This window comes from Oncorhynchus masou, chromosome 3, assembly GCF_036934945.1.
Source record: "Oncorhynchus masou masou isolate Uvic2021 chromosome 3, UVic_Omas_1.1, whole genome shotgun sequence".
NCBI lineage: Eukaryota > Metazoa > Chordata > Actinopteri > Salmoniformes > Salmonidae > Oncorhynchus > Oncorhynchus masou.
In genome coordinates, this window is record NC_088214.1 from 18,663,376 (window position 1) to 18,674,764 (window position 11,389).

At 53.4% G+C, this 11,389-nt stretch overlaps 1 protein-coding gene across 2 annotated transcripts in view; it reads left to right on the forward strand.

Moving 5' to 3' along the window:
• The window catches only part of LOC135512069 (disabled homolog 1-like), an 85,133-nt gene that overhangs the window by 35,279 nt on the left and 38,465 nt on the right, over positions 1 to 11,389 (forward strand). The gene's annotated exons all lie outside the window — the stretch shown is intronic.

The window sequence follows — 11,389 nt, forward strand, 5'->3', positions numbered from 1 at the left end:
AAACGCTCGCGGGGCGACACTGAAACGCTCACAGACAAACAGTGAAACGCTCGCGGGGCGACAGTGAAACGTTCGCGGGGCGACAGTGAAACGCTCACGAACAAACTGTGAATCGCTCGCGGGGCGACAGTGAAACGCTCGCGGGGCGACAGTGAAACGCTCAGAGACTAACAGTGAAACGCTCGCGGGCCGACAGTGAAACTCTCACAGACTAACAGTGAAACGCTCTCGGGCCGACAGTGAAATGCTCACAAACAGTGAAACGCTTGCGTAGCGACAGTGATACGCTCGCGGGTCGACAGTGAAACGCTCGCGGACTAACAGTGAAACGCTCGCGGGGCGACAGTGAAATGCCCGCGGGGCGACCGTGAAATGCTCGCGGGCGACAGTGAAATGCTCACAGACTAACAGTGAATTGCTTGCGGGCGACAGTGAAACGCTCGCTGGCGACAGTGAAACGCTTACAGACTAACACTGAAAGGCTTGCTGCGCGACAGTGAAACGCTCACAGACTAACAGTGAAACGCTCGCGGGGCGACAGTGAAACGCTCACAGACTAACAGTGAAACGTTCGCGGGGCGACAGTGAAACGCTCACGAACAAACTGTGAATCGCTCGCGGGCGACAGTGAAACGCTCGCGGGCGACAGTGAAACGCTCACAGACTAACAGTGAAACGCTCACAGACTAAGAGTGAAACGCTCGCGGGGTGACAGTGAAACGCTCACCGACTAACAGTGAAACGCTCGCGTGCCGACAGTGAAACGCTCACAGACTAACAGTGAAACTCTCGCAGGGCGACAGTGAACCGCTCACAGACTAACAGTGAAACGCTTGCGGGGCAACAGTGAAACGCTCGCGGGGCGACAGTGAAACGCTCACAGACTAACAGTGAAACGCTCGCGGGCCGACAGTGAAACGCTCACAGACTAACAGTGAAACGCTCTCGGGCCGACAGTGAAACGCTCACAAACAGTGAAACGCTTGCGTAGCGACAGTGATACGCTCGCGGGGCGACAGTGAAACGCTCGCGGACTAACAGTGAAACGCTCGCGGGGCGACAGTGATACGCTCGCGGGCGGACAGTGAAACGCTCGCGGGGCGACAGTGAAACGCTCACAGACTAACAGTGAAACGCTCGCGGGGCGACAGTGAAACGCTCGCGGGGCGACAGTGAAACGCTCGCAGGGCGACATTGAAACGTTCACGGAAAAACAGTGAAACGCTCTCGGGCCGACAGTGAAACGCTCGCGGGGCAACTTTGAAAAGCTCACCGACTAACAGTGAAACGCTCGCGGGGAGACAGTGAAACGCTCACAGACTAACAGTGAAACGCTCGCAGGGCGACAGTGAAACGCTCACAGACTAACAGTGAAACGCTCTCTGTGCCGACAGTGAAACGCTCGCGGGGCGACAGTGAAAAGCTCGCGGGGCGACAGTGAAATGCTCGCGGGGCGACAGTGAAACGCTCGCGGGGCGACAGTGAAACGCTCACAGACTAAAAGTGAAACGCTCACGGGCGACAGTGAAACGCTCAAGGACTAACAGTGAAACGCTCGCGGGGCGACAGTGAAACGCTCACGGACTAACAGTGAAAAGCTCACAGACTAAAAGTGAAACGCTCGCGGGGCGACAGTGAAACGCTCACAGACTAACAGTGAAACGCTCGCGTGGCAACAGTGAAACGCTCGCAGGGCGACAGTGAAACGCTCACAGATAACAGTGAAACGCTCACAGACTAACAGTGAAACGCTCGCGGGGCGACAGTGAAACGCTCACGGACAAACAGTGAAACGCTCGCGGGGCGACAGTGAAATGCTCACGGACTAACAGTGAAACGCTCGCGGGGCGACAGTGAAACGCTCGCGGGGCGACAGTGAAATGCTCACAGATAACAGTGAAACGCTCACAGACTAACAGTTAAACTCTCGCGGGCGACAGTGAAACGCTTGCGGGGCGACAGTGAAACGCTCACAGACTAACAGTGAAACGCTCGCGGGCCGACAGTGAAACGCTCACAGACTAACAGTGAAAAGCTTGCGGGGCGACAGTGAAACGCTCGCGGGGCGACAGTGAAACGCTCGCGGGGCAACAGTGAAACGCTCACAGACTAACAGTGAAACGCTCGCGGGGCGACAGTGAAACGCTCACAGACTAACAGTGAAACGCTCACAGACTAACAGTGAAACGCTCGCGGGGCGACAGTGAAACGCACACAGACTAACAGTGAAACGCTCACATACTAACAGTGAAACACTCGTGAGCCGACAGTGAAACACTCACAGACTAACAGTGAAACACTAAAAGGGCCGACAGTGAAACGCTCGCGGGGCGACAGTGAAACGGTCACAGACTAACAGTGAAATGCTTGCAGGGCGACAGTGAAACGCTCGCGGGGCGACAGTGAAACGCACACAGACTAACAGTGAAACGCTCACGGGCCGACAGTGAAACGCTCACAGACTAACAGTGAAACGCTCGCGGGCCGACAGTGAAACGCTCACAGACTAACAGTGAAACGCTCGCGGGGCGACAGTGAAACGTTCACGGAAAAAACATTGAAACGCTCACAGACTAACAGTGAAACACTTGCGGGCCGACAGTGAAACGCTCACAGACTAACAGTGAAACGCTCACAGACTAACAGTGAAACGCTCGCGGGGCGACAGTGAAACGCACACAGACTAACAGTGAAACGCTCACGGGCTGACAGTGAAACGCTCACAGACTAAAAATGAAACGCTCGCGTGCCGACAGTGAAACGCTCACAGACTAACAGTGAAACGCTCGCTGGGCGACATTGAAACGTTCACGGAAAAACAGTGAAACGCTCACAGACTAACAGTGAAACACTTGCGGGCCGACAGTGAAACGCTCACAGACTAACAGTGAAACGCTTGCAGGGCGACAGTGAAACGCTCACAGACTAACAGTGAAACGCTCGCTGGGCGACATTGAAACGTTCACGGAAAAACAGTGAAACGCTCACAGACTAACAGTGAAACACTTGCGGGCCGACAGTGAAACGCTCACAGACTAACAGTGAAACGTTTGCAGGGCGACAGTGAAACGCTCACAGACTAACAGTGAAACGCTCGCGGGCCGACAGTGAAACGCTCACAGACTAACAATGAAACGCTCGCCGGGGCGACAGTGAAACGCTCACGGGGCGACAGTGAAACGCTCACAGACTAACAGTGAAACACTTGCGGGCCGACAGTGAAACGCTCGCGGGGGGACAGTGAAATGCTCACAGACTAACAGTGAAACGCTCGCGGGGCGACAGTGAAACGCTCACAGACTAACACTGAAAAGCTTGCTGCGCGACAATGAAACGCTCACAGACTAACATTGAAATGCTCACAGACTAACAGTGAAACGCTCTCGGGCGACAGTGAAACGCTCGCGGGCGACAGTGAAACGCTCAGAGACTAACAGTGAAACGCTCGCGGGCCGACAGTGAAACGCTCACAGACTAACAGTGAAACGCTCTCGGGCCGACAGTGAAACGCTCACAAACAGTGAAACGCTTGCGTAAGCGACAGTGATACGCTTGCGGGTCGACAGTGAAACGCTCGCGGACTAACAGTGAAACGCTCGCGGGTCGACAGTGATACGCTCGCGGGCGACAGTGAAAAACTCGCGGGGCGACAGTGAAAAGCTTGCGGGGCGACAGTGAAATGCCCCGCGGGCGACCGTGAAATGCTCGCGGGGCGACAGTGAAATGCTCACAGACTAACAGTGAATTGCTTGCGGGGCAACAGTGAAACGCTCGCTGGCGACAGTGAAACGCTCACAGACTAACACTGAAAGGCTTGCTGCGCGACAGTGAAACGCTCACAGACTAACAGTGAAATGCGTGCGGGGCGACAGTGAAACGCTCAGAGACTAACAGTGAAACGCTTGCAGGGCGACAGTGAAACGCTCACAGACTAACAGTGAAACGCTCGCTGGGCGACATTGAAACGTTCACGGAAAAACAGTGAAACGCTCACAGACTAACAGTGAAACACTTGCGGGCCGACAGTGAAACGCTCACAGACTAACAGTGAAACGTTTGCAGGGCGACAGTGAAACGCTCACAGACTAACAGTGAAACGCTCGCGGGCCGACAGTGAAACGCTCACAGACTAACAATGAAACGCTCGCCGGGGCGACAGTGAAACGCTCACGGGGCGACAGTGAAACGCTCACAGACTAACAGTGAAACACTTGCGGGCCGACAGTGAAACGCTCACAGACTAACAGTGAAACGCTCGCGGGGGGACAGTGAAATGCTCACAGACTAACAGTGAAACGCTCGCGGGGCGACAGTGAAACGCTCACAGACTAACACTGAAAAGCTTGCTGCGCGACAATGAAACGCTCACAGACTAACATTGAAATGCTCACAGACTAACAGTGAAACGCTCTCGGGCGACAGTGAAACGCTCGCGGGCGACAGTGAAACGCTCAGAGACTAACAGTGAAACGCTCGCGGGCCGACAGTGAAACGCTCACAGACTAACAGTGAAACGCTCTCGGGCCGACAGTGAAACGCTCACAAACAGTGAAACGCTTGCGTAGCGACAGTGATACGCTTGCGGGTCGACAGTGAAACGCTCGCGGACTAACAGTGAAACGCTCGCGGGTCGACAGTGATACGCTCGCGGGGCGACAGTGAAAAACTCGCGGGGCGACAGTGAAAAGCTTGCGGGGCGACAGTGAAATGCCCGCGGGGCGACCGTGAAATGCTCGCGGGGCGACAGTGAAATGCTCACAGACTAACAGTGAATTGCTTGCGGGGCGACAGTGAAACGCTCGCTGGCGACAGTGAAACGCTCACAGACTAAAACTGAAAGGCTTGCTGCGCGACAGTGAAACGCTCACAGACTAACAGTGAAATGCGTGCGGGGCGACAGTGAAACGCTCAGAGACTAACAGTGAAACGCTTGCGTGCCGACAGTGAAACGCTCACAGACTAACAGTGAAACGCTCACAGACTAACACTGAAAAGCTTGCTGCGCGACAATGAAACGCTCACAGACTAACATTGAAATGCTCACAGACTAACAGTGAAACGCTCTCGGGGCGACAGTGAAACGCTCGCGGGGCGACAGTGAAACGCTCAGAGACTAACAGTGAAACGCTCGCGGGCCGACAGTGAAACGCTCACAGACTAACAGTGAAACGCTCTCGGGCCGACAGTGAAACGCTCACAAACAGTGAAACGCTTGCGTAGCGACAGTGATACGCTTGCGGGTCGACAGTGAAACGCTCGCGGACTAACAGTGAAACGCTCGCGGGTCGACAGTGATACGCTCGCGGGGCGACAGTGAAAAACTCGCGGGGCGACAGTGAAAAGCTTGCGGGGCGACAGTGAAATGCCCGCGGGGCGACAGTGAAATGCTCACAGACTAACAGTGAATTGCTTGCGGGGCGACAGTGAAACGCTCGCTGGCGACAGTGAAACGCTCACAGACTAAAACTGAAAGGCTTGCTGCGCGACAGTGAAACGCTCACAGACTAACAGTGAAATGCATGCGGGGCGACAGTGAAACGCTCAGAGACTAACAGTGAAACGCTTGCGTGCCGACAGTGAAACGCTCACAGACTAACAGTGAAACGCTCACAGACTAACAGTGAAACGCTCGCGGGGTGACGGTGAAACGCTCACAGACTAACAGTGAAACGCTCGCGGGCCGACAGTGAAACGCTCACAGACTAACAGTGAAACGCTCGCGGGGCGACACTGAAACGCTCACAGACAAACAGTGAAACGCTCGCGGGGCGACAGTGAAACGTTCGCGGGGCGACAGTGAAACGCTCACGAACAAACTGTGAATCGCTCGCGGGGCGACAGTGAAACGCTCGCGGGGCGACAGTGAAACGCTCAGAGACTAACAGTGAAACGCTCGCGGGCCGACAGTGAAACTCTCACAGACTAACAGTGAAACGCTCTCGGGCCGACAGTGAAATGCTCACAAACAGTGAAACGCTTGCGTAGCGACAGTGATACGCTCGCGGGTCGACAGTGAAACGCTCGCGGACTAACAGTGAAACGCTCGCGGGGCGACAGTGAAATGCCCGCGGGGCGACCGTGAAATGCTCGCGGGGCGACAGTGAAATGCTCACAGACTAACAGTGAATTGCTTGCGGGGCGACAGTGAAACGCTCGCTGGCGACAGTGAAACGCTTACAGACTAACACTGAAAGGCTTGCTGCGCGACAGTGAAACGCTCACAGACTAACAGTGAAACGCTCGCGGGGCGACAGTGAAACGCTCACAGACTAACAGTGAAACGTTCGCGGGGCGACAGTGAAACGCTCACGAACAAACTGTGAATCGCTCGCGGGGCGACAGTGAAACGCTCGCGGGGCGACAGTGAAACGCTCACAGACTAACAGTGAAACGCTCACAGACTAAGAGTGAAACGCTCGCGGGGTGACAGTGAAACGCTCACCGACTAACAGTGAAACGCTCGCGTGCCGACAGTGAAACGCTCACAGACTAACAGTGAAACTCTCGCAGGGCGACAGTGAACCGCTCACAGACTAACAGTGAAACGCTTGCGGGGCAACAGTGAAACGCTCGCGGGGCGACAGTGAAACGCTCACAGACTAACAGTGAAACGCTCGCGGGCCGACAGTGAAACGCTCACAGACTAACAGTGAAACGCTCTCGGGCCGACAGTGAAACGCTCACAAACAGTGAAACGCTTGCGTAGCGACAGTGATACGCTCGCGGGGCGACAGTGAAACGCTCGCGGACTAACAGTGAAACGCTCGCGGGGCGACAGTGATACGCTCGCGGGCGGACAGTGAAACGCTCGCGGGGCGACAGTGAAACGCTCACAGACTAACAGTGAAACGCTCGCGGGGCGACAGTGAAACGCTCACAGACTAACAGTGAAACGTTCGCGGGGCGACAGTGAAACGCTCACGAACAAACTGTGAATCGCTCGCGGGGCGACAGTGAAACGCTCACAGACTAACAGTGAAACGCTCACAGACTAACAGTGAAACGCTCGCGGGGTGACAGTGAAACGCTCACCGACTAACAGTGAAACGCTCGCGTGCCGACAGTGAAACGCTCACAGACTAACAGTGAAACTCTCGCAGGGCGACAGTGAACCGCTCACAGACTAACAGTGAAACGCTTGCGGGGCAACAGTGAAACGCTCGCGGGGCGACAGTGAAACGCTCACAGACTAACAGTGAAACGCTCGCAGGGCGACAGTGAAACGCTCACAGACTAACAGTGAAACGCTCTCGGGCCGACAGTGAAACGCTCGCGGGGCAACTTTGAAAAGCTCACCGACTAACAGTGAAACGCTCGCGGGGCGACAGTGAAACGCTCACAGACTAACAGTGAAACGCTCGCAGGGCGACAGTGAAACGCTCACAGACTAACAGTGAAACGCTCTCGGCCGACAGTGAAACGCTCGCGGAGCGACAGTGAAAAGCTCGCGGGGCGACAGTGAAATGCTCGCGGGCGACAGTGAAACGCTCGCGGGCGACAGTGAAACGCTCACAGACTAAAAGTGAAACGCTCACGGGGCGACAGTGAAACGCTCAAGGACTAACAGTAAAACGCTCGCGGGGCGACAGTGAAACGCTCACGGACTAACAGTGAAAAGCTCACAGACTAAAAGTGAAACGCTCGCGGGGCGACAGTGAAACGCTCACAGACTAACAGTGAAACGCTCGCGTGGCAACAGTGAAACGCTCGCAGGCGACAGTGAAACGCTCACAGATAACAGTGAAACGCTCACAGACTAACAGTGAAACGCTCGCGGGGCGACAGTGAAACCCTCACGGACAAACAGTGAAACGCTCGCGGGGCGACAGTGAAACGCTCACGGACTAACAGTGAAACGCTCGCGGGCGACAGTGAAACGCTCGCGGGGCGACAGTGAAATGCTCACAGATAACAGTGAAACGCTCGCGGGCCGACAGTGAAACGCTCACAGACTAACAGTGAAAAGCTTGCGGGGCGACAGTGAAACGCTCGCGGGGCGACAGTGAAACGCTCGCGGGGCAACAGTGAAACGCTCACAGACTAACAGTGAAACGCTCGCGGGGCGACAGTGAAACGCTCACAGACTAACAGTGAAACGCTCACAGACTAACAGTGAAACGCTCGCGGGGCGACAGTGAAACGCACACAGACTAACAGTGAAACGCTCACAGACTAACAGTGAAACACTCGTGAGCCGACAGTGAAACACTCACAGACTAACAGTGAAACACTAAAAGGGCCGACAGTGAAACGCTCGCGGGCGACAGTGAAACGGTCACAGACTAACAGTGAAATGCTTGCAGGGCGACAGTGAAACGCTCGCGGGGCGACAGTGAAACGCACACAGACTAACAGTGAAACGCTCACGGGCCGACAGTGAAACGCTCACAGACTAACAGTGAAACGCTCGCTGGGCGACATTGAAACGTTCACGGAAAAACAGTGAAACGCTCACAGACTAACAGTGAAACACTTGCGGGCCGACAGTGAAACGCTCACAGACTAACAGTGAAACGCTTGCAGGGCGACAGTGAAACGCTCACAGACTAACAGTGAAACGCTCGCTGGGCGACATTGAAACGTTCACGGAAAAACAGTGAAACGCTCACAGACTAACAGTGAAACACTTGCGGGCCGACAGTGAAACGCTCACAGACTAACAGTGAAACGTTTGCAGGGCGACAGTGAAACGCTCACAGACTAACAGTGAAACGCTCTCGGGCCGACAGTGAAACGCTCGCGGGGCAACAGTGAAAAGCTCGCGGGGCGACAGTGAAATGCTCGCGGGGCGACAGTGAAACGCTCACAGACTAACAGTGAATTGCTTGCGGGGCGACAGTGAAACGCTCGCTGGCAACAGTGAAACGCTCACAGACTAACACTGAAAAGCTTGCTGCGCAACAATGAAATGCTCACAGACTAACAGTGAAATGTGTGCGGGGCGACAGTGAAACGCTCACAGCCTAACAGTGAAATGCTTGCGGGGCGACAGTGAAGTGCACGCAGGCCAACATCAGAATTAAGTGTTTATGTGTTTAAGGTTAAGTTTAGGCATTGACTCAGAATTGTTAAGGTTAGTGTTATGTTTAGCCATTAACACTGAATGGTTACGGTAACGGCTTAAAACTTTATAACTGAAACCTACTTGAAGGTAACAGCGCTCACTGTTGCCCCTAGTGGCAGGTTTTCACGTCATCACCCGACGTACTCAGGCATGGATGGACATTGAATGCTGACTTGTATCACTTGTGCAGTGGCTGCGCATGCAGCGTGACCCACAGGACCAGACATTTACATACTCACACACGGAGAAACAGTAATGACTAGGCGGGTTGCAGTAACCTGTTGTTTTGGGAAATGTAATGTAATGTCTTTTGTGTCTGGCCTCTGAGTAATAGCAGGACTGAAGACTCACCTGCAGCGACGGAAGAGAGGAGAGGAGCTATTGCTCTGGACTCGATAGGAGATTTCTCTCTGTCTCGGTTTATCTCTCTCTCTTGCATGCTCTCTCTCTCTCACACACACACACACTCTCTCTCTCGCACGTACCCACGTACAGTACAATGTCACACAATGTCACAGTAGACGCATGTGCACAATGCCATGTGAGCAACTGAGCAGAGCTGCTCTTTTTGAGGACAGCCACAAGGGAGAAGAGGTTTATTCTTTCAACAATGAACCATCACCATGCCAACCACATTGTTGTTCTCGGTGCCAGCCTTGGCCTTCGCTCTGCCCACATGTTAGCAGAAGATGATTCAAGGACATTAGGCACGCTGGTGGTTCCAATTCAAAGTGCGTGTGTGTTTGTGAGGTTGTGTGTGTGTCTCTGTGTGTGTGTGTGTGTGTCTCTGTGTGTGTGTGTGTGTGTGTGTGTGTGTGTGTGTGTGTGTGTGTGTGTGTGTGTGTGTGTGTGTGTGTGTGTGTGTGTGTGTGTGTGTGTGTGTGTGTGTGTGTGTGTGTGTGTGTGTGGTGTGTGTGTGTGTGTGTGAGGTTGTGTGTGTGTCTCTGTGTGTGTGTGTGTGTGTGTCTCTGTGTGTGTGTGTCTGTCTCTGCGTGTGTGTGAGTTTGTGTGTGTGTCTCTGCGTGTGTGTGTGTGTGTGTGAGGTTGTGTGTGTGTCTCTGTGTGTGTGTGAGGTTGTGTGTGTGTCTCTGCGTGTGTGTTTGTGAGGTTGTGTGTGTGTCTCTGCGTGTGTATGAGGTTGTGTGTGTGTCTCTGCGTGTGTGTGTGTGAGGTTGTGTGTGTGTCTCTGTGTGTGTGTGTTTGTGAGGTTGTGTGTGTGTCTCTGCGTGTGTGTTTGTGAGGTTGTGTGTGTGTTTGTGAGGTTGTGTGTGTGTCTCTGCGTGTGTGTGTGTGTGTTTGTGAGGTTGTGTGTGTGTGTGTGTCTCCCCGTGTGTGTTTGTGAGGTTATCTGTGTGTCTCTGCGTGTGTGTGTGTGTGTTTGTGATGTTGTGTGTGTGTCTCTGCGTGTGTGTGTGTGTTTGTGAGGTTGTGTGTATGTCTCTGCGTATCTGTGTGTGTTGTGAGGTTTTATGTGTGTCTCTGTGTGTGTGTGTGTTTGTGTGTGTTTGTGAGGTTGTGTGTGTATCTCTGCGTGTGTGTTTGTGAGGTTGTGTGTGTGTTTGTGATGTTGTGTGTGTGTCTCTGCGTGTGTGTGTGTGTTTGTGAGGTTGTGTGTGTGTCTCTGCGTGTGTATGTGTGAGGTTGTGTGTGTGTCTCTGCGTGTGTGTGTGTTTGTGAGGTTGTGTGTGTGTCTCTGCGTGTGTGTGCGCACTTGTGTGTGTTTGTGTGTGTTCCAATTCAACGCTCCCATGCCAACATTCTCTCTCTCCACAGTTCTCCTCCAGAAAGTCTGCTTCCTGTTCTTCCTTCTGTAATAGAGAGCAAATTACTGGAAACACTGACCATGTATGGGGTGTATAACTTGGTAATGTTGTTTGCTTACAGCTATCTGGGATTAGTTTTTTAAGGAAAACGCCAGCCTACCACATGTTTTGGTAAATATCAAAAGTTAAAATGACCATGAAACAGATTCCCAGATCCCAGATTGTACCTTTTATAAACACAGAAATAACCTTGGTGATCTAGATGGAAACAAACGTGACAGCGAGACGAGACTACACAGTTGAGCGATGAATTAATATCTGTCGTTCTCAGGCTTTAATTAATGTAATAAGGACTAATGCTGGAATGTGTTTGTCATGTTAATTACCAGTGGCTAATTTCACACACACACACACACACACACACACACACACACACACACACACACACACACACACACACACACACACACACACACACACACACACACACACACACACACACACACACACACACACACACACACACACACACACACACACACACACAGAGAGAGAGAGAGAG